This window comes from Salmo salar, chromosome ssa26 (assembly GCF_905237065.1).
Source record: "Salmo salar chromosome ssa26, Ssal_v3.1, whole genome shotgun sequence".
Lineage (NCBI taxonomy): Eukaryota > Metazoa > Chordata > Actinopteri > Salmoniformes > Salmonidae > Salmo > Salmo salar.
This window is the reverse complement of record NC_059467.1, coordinates 34,342,836-34,358,320: the sequence shown is the minus strand read 5'-3', so window position 1 is coordinate 34,358,320 and position 15,485 is coordinate 34,342,836. Positions and strand designations below refer to the sequence as shown.

The 15,485-nt window shown below is 49.6% G+C and overlaps 1 protein-coding gene across 2 annotated transcripts in view; it reads left to right on the top strand.

Moving 5' to 3' along the window:
* The window catches only part of LOC106587747 (microtubule-associated protein 1B), a 112,702-nt gene that overhangs the window by 68,335 nt on the left and 28,882 nt on the right, over window positions 1-15,485 (top strand). Inside the window, exon 1 of one of the 2 annotated variants that reach the window (XM_045708992.1) lies at window positions 11,517-11,645. The exons of the other annotated variant lie outside the window; for it this stretch is intronic. The gene's annotated coding sequence lies outside the window, so the exon portion shown is untranslated. Of the gene's footprint in view, window positions 1-11,516; window positions 11,646-15,485 lie in introns of those variants that run through there. 2 annotated transcript variants of the gene reach the window in all.

Genomic DNA, 15,485 nt, shown 5'->3' with positions numbered 1-15,485 from the left:
CCAGCCCATCCCCTCCCTTCAGCATCACTCTACCCACAACAGGCCATTTCCACTAGTCCAGCCCATCCCCTCCCCTCAGCATCACTCTACCCACAACAGGCCATTTCCACTAGTCCAGCCCATCCCCTCCCCTCAGCATCACTCTACCCACAACAGGCCATTTCCACTAGTCCAGCCCATCCCCTCAGCATCACTCTACCCACAACAGGCCATTTCCACTAGTCCAGCCCATCTCCTCCCTTCAGCATCACACTACCCACGACAGGCCATTTCCACTAGTCCAGCCCATCTCCTCCCTTCAGCATCACTCTACCCACAACAGGCCATTTCCACTAGTCCAGCCCATCCCCTCCCATTCAGCATCACACTACCCACGACAGGCCATTTCCACTAGTCCAGCCCATCCCCTCCCCTCAGCATCACTCTACCCACGACAGGCCATTTCCACTAGTCCAGCCCATCCCCTCCCCTCAGCATCACTCTACCCACGACAGGCCATTTCTACTAGTCCAGCCCATCCCCTCCCATTCAGCATCACTCAACCCACGACAGGCCATTTCCACTAGTCCAGCCCATCCCCTCCCTTCAGCATCACTCTACCCACGACAGGCCATTTCCACTAGTCCAGCCCATCCCCCCCTTCAGCATCACTCTACCCACGACAGGCCATTTACACTAGTCCAGCCCATCTCCTCCCTTCAGCATCACTCTACCCACGACAGGCCATTTCCACTAGTCCAGCCCATCTCCTCCCTTCAGCATCACTCTACCCACGAAATGCCATTTCCACTAGTCCAGCCCATCCCCTCCCTTCAGCATCACTTTACCCACGACAAGCCATTTCCACTAGTCCAGCCCATCCCCTCCCCTCAGCATCACTCTACCCACAACAGGCCATTTCCACAAGTCCAGCCCATCCCCTCCCCTCAGCATCACTCTACCCACGACAGGCCATTTCCACTAGTCCAGCCCATCGCCTCCGCTCAGCATCACTCTACCCACGACAGGCCATTTCTACTAGTCCAGCCCATCCCCTCCCATTCAGCATCACTCTACCCACGACAGGCCATTTCCACTAGTCCAGCCCATCCCCTCCCTTCAGCATCACTCTACCCACGACAGGCCATTTCCACTAGTCCAGCCCATCCCCTCCCTTCAGCATCACTCTACCCACGACAGGCCATTTCCATTAGTCCAGCCCATCTCCTCCCTTCAGCATCTCTCTACCCACGACAGGCCATTTCCACTAGTCCAGCCCATCTCCTCCCTTCAGCATCATTCTACCCACGAAAGGCCATTTCCACTAGTCCAGCCCATCCCCTCCCTTCAGCATCACTCTACCCACGACAGGCCATTTCCACTAGTCCAGCCCATCCCCTCCCCTCAGCATCACTCTACCCACAACAGGCCATTTCCACAAGTCCAGCCCATCCCCTCCCCTCAGCATCACTCTACCCACAACAGGCCATTTCCACTAGTCCAGCCCATCTCCTCCCTTCAGCATCACTCTACCCACAACAGGCCATTTCTACTAGTCCAGCCCATCCCTCCCATTCAGCATCACTCTACCCACAAGAGGCCATTTCCACTAGCCCAGCCCATCTCCTCCCTTCAGCATCACTCTACCCACGACAGGCCATTTCCACTAGTCCAGCCCATCCCCTCCCATTCAGCATCACTCTACCCACGACAGGCCATTTCCACTAGTCCAGCCCATCCCCTCCCATGCAGCATCACACTACCCACCAGAGGCCATTTCCACTATCCCAGCCCATCTCCTCCCTTCAGCATCACTCTACCCACGACAGGCCATTTCCACTAGTCCAGCCCATCTCCTCCCTTCAGCATCACTCTACCCACAACAGGCCATTTCCACTAGTCCAGCCCATCCCCTCCCATTCAGCATCACACTACCCACGACAGGCCATTTCCACTAGTCCAGCCCATCCCCTCCCCTCAGCATCACTCTACCCACGACAGGCCATTTCCACTAGTCCAGCCCATCCCCTCCCCTCAGCATCACTCTACCCACGACAGGCCATTTCTACTAGTCAAGCCCATCCCCTCCCATTCAGCATCACTCAACCCACGACAGGCCATTTCCACTAGTCCAGCCCATCCCCTCCCTTCAGCATCACTCTACCCACGACAGGCCATTTCCACTAGTCCAGCCCATCCCCTCCCTTCAGCATCACTCTACCCACGACAGGCCATTTACACTAGTCCAGCCCATCTCCTCCCTTCAGCATCACTCTACCCACGACAGGCCATTTCCACTAGTCCAGCCCATCACCTCCCTTCAGCATCACTCTACCCACGAAATGCCATTTCCACTAGTCCAGCCCATCCCCTCCCTTCAGCATCACTTTACCCACGACAAGCCATTTCCACTAGTCCAGCCCATCCCTCCCCTCAGCATCACTCTACCCACAACAGGCCATTTCCACAAGTCCAGCCCATCCCCTCCCCTCAGCATCACTCTACCCACAACAGGCCATTTCCACTAGTCCAGCCCATCTCCTCCCTTCAGCATCACACTACCCACGACAGGCCATTTCCACTAGTCCAGCCCATCTCCTCCCTTCAGCATCACTCTACCCACAACAGGCCATTTCCACTAGTCCAGCCCATCCCCTCCCATTCAGCATCACACTACCCACGACAGGCCATTTCCACTAGTCCAGCCCATCCCCTCCCCTCAGCATCACTCCACCCACGTCAGGCCATTTCCACTAGTCCAGCCTATCCCCTCCCCTCAGCATCACTCTACCCACGACAGGCCATTTCTACTAGTCCAGCCCATCCCCTCCCATTCAGCATCACTCTACCCACGACAGGCCATTTCCACTAGTCCAGCCCATCCCCTCCCGTCAGCATCACTCTACCCACAACAGGCCATTTCCACTAGTCCAGCCCATCCCCTCCCCTCAGCATCACTCTACCCACAACAGGCCATTTCCACTAGTCCAGCCCATCCCCTCCCCTCAGCATCACTCTACCCACAACAGGCCATTTCCACTAGTCCAGCCCATCCCCTCCCTTCAGCATCACACTACCCACGACAGGCCATTTCCACTAGTCCAGCCCATCCCCTCCCTTCAGCATCACTCTACCCACGACAGGCCATTTCCACTAGTCCAGCCCATCCCCTCCCTTCAGCATCACTCTACCCACGACAGGCCATTTCCACTAGTCCAGCCCATCTCCTCCCTTCAGCATCACTCTACCCACGAAATGCCATTTCCACTAGTCCAGCCCATCCCCTCCCTTCAGCATCACTCTACCCACGACAGGCCATTTCCACTAGTCCAGCCCATCCCCTCCCCTCAGCATCACTCTACCCACGATAGGCCATTTCCACTAGTCCAGCCCATCTCCTCCCTTCAGCATCACTCTACCCACGAAATGCCATTTCCACTAGTCCAGCCCATCCCCTCCCTTCAGCATCACTTTACCCACGACAAGCCATTTCCACTAGTCCAGCCCATCCCCTCCCCTCAGCATCACTCTACCCACAACAGGCCATTTCCACAAGTCCAGCCCATCCCCTCCCCTCAGCATCACTCTACCCACAACAGGCCATTTCCACTAGTCCAGCCCATCTCCTCCCTTCAGCATCACACTACCCACGACAGGCCATTTCCACTAGTCCAGCCCATCTCCTCCCTTCAGCATCACTCTACCCACAACAGGCCATTTCCACTAGTCCAGCCCATCCCCTCCCATTCAGCATCACACTACCCACGACAGGCCATTTCCACTAGTCCAGCCCATCCCCTCCCCTCAGCATCACTCCACCCACGACAGGCCATTTCCACTAGTCCAGCCTATCCCCTCCCCTCAGCATCACCTCTACCCACGACAGGCCATTTCTACTAGTCCAGCCCATCCCCTCCCATTCAGCATCACTCTACCCACGACAGGCCATTTCCACTAGTCCAGCCCATCCCCTCCCGTCAGCATCACTCTACCCACAACAGGCCATTTCCACTAGTCCAGCCCATCCCCTCCCTTCAGCATCACTCTACCCACAATAGGCCATTTCCACTAGTCCAGCCCATCCCCTCCCCTCAGCATCACTCTACCCACAACAGGCCATTTCCACTAGTCCAGCCCATCCCCTCCCTTCAGCATCACACTACCCACGACAGGCCATTTCCACTAGTCCAGCCCATCCCCTCCCTTCAGCATCACTCTACCCACGACAGGCCATTTCCACTAGTCCAGCCCATCCCCTCCCTTCAGCATCACTCTACCCACGACAGGCCATTTCCACTAGTCCAGCCCATCTCCTCCCTTCAGCATCACTCTACCCACGAAATGCCACTTCCACTAGTCCAGCCCATCCCCTCCCTTCAGCATCACTCTACCCACGACAGGCCATTTCCACTAGTCCAGCCCATCCCCTCCCCTCAGCATCACTCTCCCCACAACAGGCCATTTTACTAGTCCAGCCCATCCCCTCCCGTCAGCATCACTCTACCCACGAAATGCCATTTCCACTAGTCCAGCCCATCCCCTCCCTTCAGCATCACTCTACCCACGACAGGCCATTTCCACTAGTCCAGCCTATCCCCTCCCTTCAGCATCACTCTACCCACGACAGGCCATTTCCACTAGTCCAGCCCATCCCCTCCCCTCAGCATCACTCTACCCACGACAGGCCATTTCCACTAGTCCAGCCCATCCCCTCCCTTCAGCATCACTCTACCCACAACAGGCCATTTCCACTAGTCCAGCCCATCCCCTCCCCTTAGCATCACTCTACCCACGACAGGCCATTTCCACTAGCCCAGCCCATCTCCTCCCATCAGCATCACTCTACCCACGAAATGCCATTTCCACTAGTCCAGCCCATCACCTCCCTTCAGCATCACTCTACCCACAACAGGCCATTTCCACTAGTCCAGCTCATCCCCTACCCTCAGCATCACTCTACCCACAACAGGCCATTTCCACTAGTCCAGCCCATCCCCTCCCTTCAGCATCACTCTACCCACGACAGGCCATTTCCACTAGTCCAGCCCATCTCCTCCCTTCAGCATCACTCTACCCACAACAGGCCATTTCCACTAGTCCAGCCCATCCCCTCCCCTCAGCATCACTCTACCCACGACAGGTCATTTCCACTAGTCCAGCCTATCCCCTCCCTTCAGCATCACACTACCCACGACAGGCCATTTCCACTAGTCCAGCCCATCCCCTCCCTTCAGCATCACTCTACCCACGACAGGCCATTTCCACTAGTCCAGCCCATCCCCTCCCTTCAGCATCACTCTACCCACGACAGGCCATTTCCACTAGTCCAGCCCATCTCCTCCCTTCAGCATCACTCTACCCACGACAGGCCATTTCCACTAGTCCAGCCCATCTCCTCCCTTCAGCATCACTCTACCCACGAAATGCTATTTCCACTAGTCCAGCCCATCCCCTCCCTTCAGCATCACTCTACCCACGACAGGCCATTTCCACTAGTCCAGCCCATCCCCTCCCCTCAGCATCACTCTACCCACGACAGGCCATTTCCACTAGTCCAGCCCATCCCCTCCCTTCAGCATCACTCTACCCACAACAGGCCATTTCCACTAGTCCAGCCCATCCCCTCCCCTCAGCATCACTCTACCCACAACAGGCCATTTCCACTAGTCCAGACCTCCCCTCCCCTCAGCATCACTCTACCCACAACAGGCCATTTCCACTAGTCCAGCCCATCCCCTCCCCTCAGCATCACTCTACCCACAACAGGCCATTTCCACTAGTCCAGCCCATCTCCTCCCTTCAGCATCACACTACCCACGACAGGCCATTTCCACTAGTCCAGCCCATCTCCTCCCTTCAGCATCACTCTACCCACAACAGGCCATTTCCACTAGTCCAGCCCATCCCCTCCCTTCAGCATCACTCTACCCACGACAGGCCATTTCCACTAGTCCAGCCCATCTCCTCCCTTCAGCATCACTCTACCCACAACAGGCCATTTCCACTAGTCCAGCCCATCCCCTCCCCTCAGCATCACTCTACCCACGACAGGCCATTTCCACTAGTCCAGCCTATCCCCTCCCTTCAGCATCACACTACCCACGACAGGCCATTTCCACTAATCCAGCCCATCCCCTCCCTTCAGCATCACTCTACCCACGACAGGCCATTTCCACTAGTCCAGCCCATCCCCTCCCTTCAGCATCACTCTACCCACGACAGGCCATTTCCACTAGTCCAGCCCATCTCCTCCCTTCAGCATCACTCTACCCACGACAGGCCATTTCCACTAGTCCAGCCCATCTCCTCCCTTCAGCATCACTCTACCCATGAAATGTTATTTCCACTAGTCCAGCCCATCCCCTCCCTTCAGCATCACTCTACCCACGACAGGCCATTTCCACTAGTCCAGCCCATCCCCTCCCCTCAGCATCACTCTACCCACGACAGGCCATTTCCACTAGTCCAGCCCATCCCCTCCCTTCAGCATCACTCTACCCACAACAGGCCATTTCTACTAGTCCAGCCCATCCCCTCCCCTCAGCATCACTCTACCCACAACAGGCCATTTCCACTAGTCCAGACCTCCCCCTCCCCTCAGCATCACTCTACCCACAACAGGCCATTTCCACTAGTCCAGCCCATCTCCTCCCTTCAGCATCACTCTACCCACAACAGGCCATTTCCACTAGTCCAGCCCATCCCCTCCCCTCAGCATCACTCTACCCACAACAGGCCATTTCCACTAGTCCAGACCTCCCCCTCCCCTCAGCATCACTCTACCCACAACAGGCCATTTCCACTAGTCCAGCCCATCTCCTCCCTTCAGCATCACTCTACCCACAACAGGCCATTTCCACTAGTCCAGCCCATCCCCTCCCATTCAGCATCACACTACCCTTGACAGGCCATTTCCACTAGTCCAGCCCATCCCCTCCCCTCAGCATCACTCTACCCACGACAGGCAATTTCCACTAGTCCAGCCCATCCCCTCCCTTCAGCATCACTCTACCCACGACAGGCCATTTCCACTAGTCCAGCCCATCTCCTCCCTTCAGCATCACTCTACCCACGAAATGCCATTTCCACTAGTCCAGCCCATCTCCTCCCTTCAGCATCACTCTACCCACGACAGGCCATTTCCACTAGTCCAGCCCATCCCCTCCCATTCAGCATCACACTACCCACGACAGGCCATTTCCACTAGTCCTGCCCATCCCCTCCCCTCAGCATCACTCTACCCACGGCAGGCCATTTCCACTAGTCCAGCCCATCCCCTCCCCTCAGCATCACTCTACCCACGACAGGCCATTTCCACTAGTCCAGCCCATCCCCTCCCATTCAGCATCACTCTACCCACGACAGGCCATTTCCACTAGTCCAGCCCATCTCCTCCCATTCAGCATCACTCTACTCACAACAGGACATTTCCACTAGTCCAGCCCATCCCCTCCCTTCAGCATCACACTACCCACGACAGGCCATTTCCACTAGTCCAGCCCATCCCCTCCCTTCAGCATCACTCTACCCACAACAGGCCATTTCCACTAGTCCAGCCTATCCCCTCCCTTCAGCATCACACTACCCACGACAGGCCATTTCCACTAGTCCAGCCCATCTCCTCCCTTCAGCATCACTCTACTCACAACAGGCCATTTCTACTAGTCCAGCCCATCCCCTCCCATTCAGCATCACTCTACCCACAAGAGGCCATTTCCACTAGCCCAGCCCATCTCCTCCCTTCAGCATCACTCTACCCACGACAGGCCATTTCCACTAGTCCAGCCCATCCCCTCCCATTCAGCATCACTCTACCCACGACAGGCCATTTCCACTAGTCCAGCCCATCCCCTCCCTTCAGCATCACTCTACCCACGACAGGCCATTTCCACTAGTCCAGCCCATCCCCTCCCTTCAGCATCACTCTACCCACAACAGGCCATTTCCACTAGCCCAGCCCATCCCATCCCCTCCCTTCAGCATCACTCTACCCACGACAGGCCATTTCTACTAGTCCAGCCCATCCCCTCCCATTCATCATCACTCTACCCACGACAGGCCATTTCCACTGTATTTATTAAAAGAGGTCCTACAGAGTCTTACATCTCTAACAATGTTATGATGACCATAGCTCTACAAACACTCCAGGAAAAGGATTCTGGACTATTAGGTTATTGAGGTGATCATTATGTTTTTATTGAATATTGCGTATTATTTATTTGTATTTTATCTAACACAATGGCAGGATACAATATGTGTATAATTTTTATGATTATATATGAGCCAATCGCAGTGCAGGCTTTTCTCCTCCCCCCCACCTAGACCCACCCACCCAGTTCAACAGAGTGGTGTGGGTAGGGTGGCTGCAATAATCAATAAGATGGTAATCAAGCCACCATGTTGCTGGGATGGGAAATTAAATGATGAGCAGAGCCACCTGGGACTGGGAGCATTCATCAACAGGCAGATTGGATGTTGGGATATTAACAGGGCCAGGGCTCAGGGTAGATTGGATGTTTGGATATAAACAGGGCCAGGGCTCAGGGCAGATTGGATGTCTGGATATAAACAGGGCCAGGGCTCAGGGCAGATTGGATGTCTGGATATAAACAGGGTCAGGGCTCAGGGCAGATTGGATGTTTGGATATAAACAGGGTTAGGGCTAAGGGCAGATTGGATGTTTGGATATAAACAGGGTCAGGGCTCAGGGCAGATTGGATGTTTGGATATAAACCGGGTTAGGGCTAAGGGTAGATTGGATGTTTGGATATAAACAGGGTCAGGGCTCAGGGCAGATTGGATGTTTGGATATAGACAAGGCCAGAGCTCAGGGTAGATTGGATGTTGGGATATTAACAGGGCCAGGGCTCAGGGCAGATTGGATGTTTGGATATAAACAGGGCCAGGGCTCAGGGTAGATTGGCTGTTTGGATATAAACAGGGTCAGGGCTCAGGGTAGATTGGATGTTTGGATATAAACCGGGTTAGGGCTAAGGGTAGATTGGATGTTTGGAAATAAACAGGGTTAGGGCTCAGGGCAGATTGGATGTTTGGATATAAACAGGGTCAGGGCTCAGGGTAGATTGGCTGTTTGGATATAAACAGGGTCAGGGCTCAGGGCAGATTGGATGTTTGGATATAAACAGGGTCAGGGCTCAGGGTAGATTGGATGTTTGGATATAAACAGGGTCAGGGCAGATTGGATGTTTGGATATAAACAGGGTCAGGACTCAGGGTAGATTGGATGTTTGGATATAAACAGGGCCAGGGCTCAGGGCAGATTGGATGTTTGGATATAAACAGGGCCAGGGCTCAGGGCAGATTGGATGTTTGGATATAAACAGGGTCAGGGTAGATGGGATGTTTAGAAATAAACAGGGTCAGGGCAGATTGGATGTTTGGATATAAACAGGGTTAGGGCTCAGGGCAGATTGGATGTTTGGATATAAACAGGGTCAGGGCTCAGGGTAGATTGGCTGTTTGGATATAAACAGGGTCAGGGCTCAGGGCAGATTGGATGTTTGGATATAAACAGGGTCAGGGCTCAGGGTAGATTGGATGTTTGGATATAAACAGGGTCAGGGCAGATTGGATGTTTGGATATAAACAGGGTCAGGGCTCAGGGTAGATTGGATGTTTGGATATAAACAGGGCCAGGGCTCAGGGCAGATTGGATGTTTGGATATAAACAGGGCCAGGGCTCAGGGCAGATTGGATGTTTGGATATAAACAGGGTCAGGGTAGATGGGATGTTTAGAAATAAACAGGGTCAGGGCAGATTGGATGTTTGGATATAAACAGGGTCAGGACTCAGGGCAGATTGGATGTTTGGATATAAACAGGGTCAGGGCAGATTGGATGTTTAGAAATAAACAGGGTCAGGGCAGATTGGATGTTTGGATATATACAGGGTCAGGGCTCAGAGTAGATTGGATGTTTGGATATAAACAGGGTCAGGACTCAGGGCAGATTGGATGTTTGGATATAAACAGGGTCAGGACTCAGGGCAGATTGGATGTTTGGATATAAACAGGGTCAGGGCTCAGGGCAGATTGGATGTTTGGATATAAACAGGGCCAGGGCTCAGGGCAGATTGGATGTCTGGATATAAACAGGGTCAGGGCTCAGGGCAGATTGGATGTTTGGATATAAACAGGGTCAGGACTCAGGGCAGATTGGATGTTTGGATATAAACAGGGTCAGGACTCAGGGCAGATTGGATGTTTTGATATAAACAGGGTCAGGACTCAGGGCAGATTGGGAGATATTTTGAGGCTTGATGACCAATCTTCTTTTCAGGTCCTTCAGTAGTTATGTGTACCCACTCCAGCAGCTGATGCATACCAGCCATTTAGGGGTAATGAGAATGGTTCTGTCCCAAATCACACCCTATTCCTTATATAGTACACTACTTTAGACCTGGTCAAAGTAGCGCACTGGTCAAAAGTAGTGCACTACATAGCTAGGGAATAGGGTGCGATTTGGGACACATCCAAATATTGTTGATCTGACAGGGAGTTGGAGAGCTGGTTTGGGAGGGGTTTCTGTGTCTGTCTCACCCCCCCTCTCCTCTCCATCCAGCCCAACATTTCATTGGCTGTATTGATCGAAGACTGACACACACACACCAATACGCACACACAGACACATTTGCTCACTTGCACGCATGCACTCACTCACCCACACACAGACACATACAGACACACACACAACACTGATTACTGAGCCTTTGGACTAATGCTAAATCCCCATCAGAAAGGGAATTGGCTGCCAACAGCACATCTGAGCAGATACGGTCTTCAGTACAGTAGCACACATACATTCAGGCTGATGGAGGGAAACTAAAACACAGCTATGAATACAGCAGTTCAGAACCTTTGACTGGATCTGAAATGGGTGTCTCTGTTTCTCAGTATTTTTGCTACTTGGAATTGGCATCTTTGAAAAGCACCCTTACGGCAGATTATGAATGGTTCTCCATGGCGGTTCACTAACCCATAATTGAATATTTTATTGACTCCCCTTTAGATCTTGGACCTGTGTTTGTTTCAGTGTTATAAAATGAGAGCCAGTACCACTAATGAGTTCCAGACTGTTATGTCCAAGACAAGACAAGAACGTGATGTTTAGTACATGGAAGGGAGGGACACCTTAACATAAGTGTGTACTAAAAATGTGCCAGGGCCTGGGCTAATCTCTGATGGCCAGATTCTAACTAAATTACTCTAGGTTTTAGTTCTGGGTTTACCAAGATTAGGTCCGGACACACTGGGGCGTAGACATATATAATAATGTACATTTAATTATATGCTCTGATCGAGCCCTGAATACGAGACAGATAAGAATGCATTTCTGAAAATACTGGCTAGTCAATGGCCACACTCCTCTCTCTGCCAGTGAAAATGGTTAAATGTCTGCTGGGGCACTGAGCTTGTCCCTGACCAGCGGCCGAACACCGGCGCGGTTGTGTCAATGTTTTACCGTACCGTACAGCCTTCTATCATCCAGTTCAATATTCTCATCCATGGAGGCGATTCTCTCACATTGGTGCCCCTCCCACTCACTCACTCGCCCACAGCCCCACGCACACTCAAATGACACTACGAGATTTCTCACTCTCCGTTCTCTACCCCTCGTGCCGCGCGCTCTCCCCAGCATCGCAGAAGGTAGGTGTCAGTGGAATATTTATTTTACCTCCATAGCCATTTGTGTCATGTCATATTTCCGATGTTCTATACCTCGCGAAACTGCATGGTTCCTTCCTATAAAAAAGGATTAGCCTACTGGACAGTAATGGTAGGCTTGTATATTCTGCACTGACTTGGATTGCGTGTCAGTGAGGATGCCTTGTGTTCTCTATTTGTACCGTCAAAATGAAATACAACACAATAATATTTTGTAGGTTATTGTAGTAGTCTAAATATGAAAAAGCAATCGCTACTCTGGCCCTGCGTGTAGAGACAGTGGAGGAATCCCGAATCCGATTGCATAGGAAAGGAAGGATTAAGACATCTGGGTGTCTGCCAGTTTGTTAATATTACACCCGGTTTTAAGAGCTAAAGGCCTGTATGAAAACACAGACTGGGATGAAGCAGCTCTGTATGGAAATGTGAATGATAGCCTATTTCACATAACAGGTAGATTAAAAGGGATAAAACGATGACGATGTAATTTAGGCTATGTGAAATATACCGATTTTGAAAAGCACAAAAATAGGCATATTCACCACCCTTATTAGACACGAGCACTACAATATGTCGAAGATGTTGGTCCACAGCACGATTAACGAAGTGTCAAGATATGGCGCTGTTTTGCGGGTAATTCGGACGAGAAGAATTGGGTGACCCAAATGTCGATGCGATTTATCCAACCGTCTATAAACAGCGTATCTGCCGACCTGTAGGCCTAGGCAGCAGCGGAGTTTCATAACCAAAATAAAACCCGAATGGTCTATGAATCACAAACCGAAGTAACCCACTGTGCATCAAAATGCGGTGTAGATGCTTCTTGACATGCTGTCATTCCTTTCATTCTGCAGAAAGAATGTTACGTCAACACAGCAGCATATTTGTAGGTCTACACTACACGACAAGGCTACATTAACAGATCTGTCTTTGAGTAGGACAGAGCGCTTTGAATGACACTCAAATGCAACAATCACAGTGAAAACAAGGATGTGCATGGCTGAAATGGTTTCATTCTAGGTTTGGTACTGTAGTTACAGAGCCTGGATAATACTTTAGTATATACTTAGAATCATATCATTGTTATTATTGGAATTTAGACTGCATATCAATTCTGAATAGGCTTCTGAAACCAGAAGAATGCAACAGTGTAAAAGGTCTATTTCCTAAAGGCAGAGACACACCTGAGGATCATACATCGCTGAGTGCATGTAGTCATATTAAATACAATGAGCAGGCCTAGTTTATTAAATACATTTACACATTAAACGTTTTCTTGATTTTAGTGGAATTACCTTTTTTGGACATACATGGTTCATATCAGCTATGGGTTCTTTCTCTCCTTTATAGAACAGTCATCTCAGGCCTATCTCAGTGTCCAATAAGCAGATACCATGACAGAGAACATAGTAACCTCCATAGGTGTAGGATCTTAATTTGATCACTATTTTGTCGCTGAGAATTTTCCTGCAGATGAACTTCATGATTTACATAAATTCACTGAAAACCTGCATTTACACATAGTATTGCACTTTTCATGCAGCCTAATTTTGGACAGCTAATAGCCTAACCACCGATCAAACAATGTTATGGACTAAACATTAAAATCCTGTTGCAGCAGTTTTATTTTGCTGCTACAATACTGGTCAAATTAAGATCCAACATCTGTATGTGTGTCCCATTTGGTGCCCTATATGAAAGCTATTAACTCTGAGTATGCCACACCTGTGCCACTGGGTCAGTGTTTCATGGTCAGTGTTTCATAGGTCTGTATCCCAAATGGCACCATAACCCCTAGTGCATCATCAAAGAAGTGTACTACACAGGGAATAGGGTGCCATTTGCCACACAGACATACTTTCAGTTCCAAAACCAAGATCTTTAAGGAGGGGCAAGATGTGCTAACTGGTTTTATATGTCTCATATTCAGAAACTTTGCAGCCTATCAACAGTAGTATTCTCTCTGAGCTATCCCACTAAGTGTCTTTCATGATATAAATGTCTGGTAAGTGCACTCTGACAAGAAAAATCATTGTAAACAATATTGTAATCGCCAGCACAGCCGATCTCAATTGCTTGCTTCCAACATTTCCTGCTCCCTAAAAGCTGAGCTTTACATTTTCACCCTCTACAGGGAATTATCTTTACCATTATCTATAAAAAAAACTGGGGATTGAGCAGTCTCAGGGGTGATTTAATTGTACAACTAAAAAAAGTAATTTCTTGTTTAAGACAGCATTTATACTGTGGAAATATATCGTACAGGTTATATCAATGGAAAACTCATATTACTTTTTAATTTGTAATTTATGTAATCCATTAATTACAACTTGTCTAATAAAGCATGGCCATTCAAAAGGGGGAACTAAAATATCCCTGAACTGTCCACATATAAAATGTGTAACTAAATCAAGCCAATTGTGATTGAGTTATATAATCTATTTTCTAATCAAATTAAATTGTAGTCTAATCAAGTAAGTTATATGTCCTAATTATGTTGACATTGAAGATGAAATGTTTGTATGAAATATAATCAAATTTTCTTACAATAAGTATTTTAGATTAATTGACAACCTTTTTACCAACGTTTTTTTCAATATCCCTAATAGGTGGATATTTCATTGGGGGCAGGAGTAGAGAACCTAATTCAAACTGTCTAGTATCAAACTTTCTTAGCATGGCAACAACAGGAGATCAGCTCATCTGCTACTTCATTTTTGTGGGTTTTTGGTTGAAATCAAGATGATTTTAGCATGCAGGTGCATGTAATCTCCTGTTAGTAGCGTTTAAAAAAAATCAGCGATAACACAAAGCTTTGGTTAAATTTTGCCTGTTGGTTGCAATTGACTCGCTTAGTTTTGGTTGAGCGGTGATTAAGGTGAGATGTGTGGTTGTTACCCACAGCCTCTTCACACTGACCGTATTTGAGTTATTGATCTCTTACAGATGTTAATCTAATCAGGATTATTGACACTAGGTCTGTGTTTATTCCATTTAAAGATGCACTATGCAGAAATCGTCCACCATTTCCTGTTTGCTAAAATTCTAATAGCAAGTATAGTAAATCATTGTACCTTCTAAACCGCTGTGAAATATATTTTCAACAACAAAAAATATTGTACTTCCAGCTGTTTGAAACTGGTGTACAAATCCGAAAATAAAAGATGCAAAAACAAAACTTAAGAACAGGTAGCATGGAAATTGTACACATACCACTTCTTAGACTTGCTTTCAATAAGAATGCAGATCTATAACTCACATTTCTATGTGAATTGGGTGGGTCGCCCAAAAAGTCACATATTGCAGCTTTAAGAATATAACAATTAGGGCTGGAACAATTACTTTATAATCCTGTAACAGACGGTTATGGATGAAGACCGTCATTAAAATAAAATAACCATCATGACGGCCGGGCATTCATGAGGATGAGTCCGTTTCTGCTGTAACATGAACTCTACAACGTGATGAAGCTTTGTTGCTCCTTGCTGAAACAAGCAAATTGTTGTAGAAAACAAGTCTTCGGCTGCCTAGGCGATGCCCCCCTCCCTGACGCAGCAGCACATGCAGTCACGAGCAGAGAAGAGGAGAAAATGTGCATGTTTTTGTTGTTGTTGCTATTCGAATGGTTATTACAGTGACAGGATCATTTGGGGAAAAGGAGATGCATTTAACCCAGCCATTCTGAATCAGAGAGTTGTGGGAAGCTGCCTTAATCAACGTCCACGTCATCGGTGCCCAGGGAACAGTTGTTGTTGGGGGTTAACTTGCCTTGGCTGACCAATTAGTTGACTCAAGTGTGTGAGTGCTGGGGGGGGAGGGAGT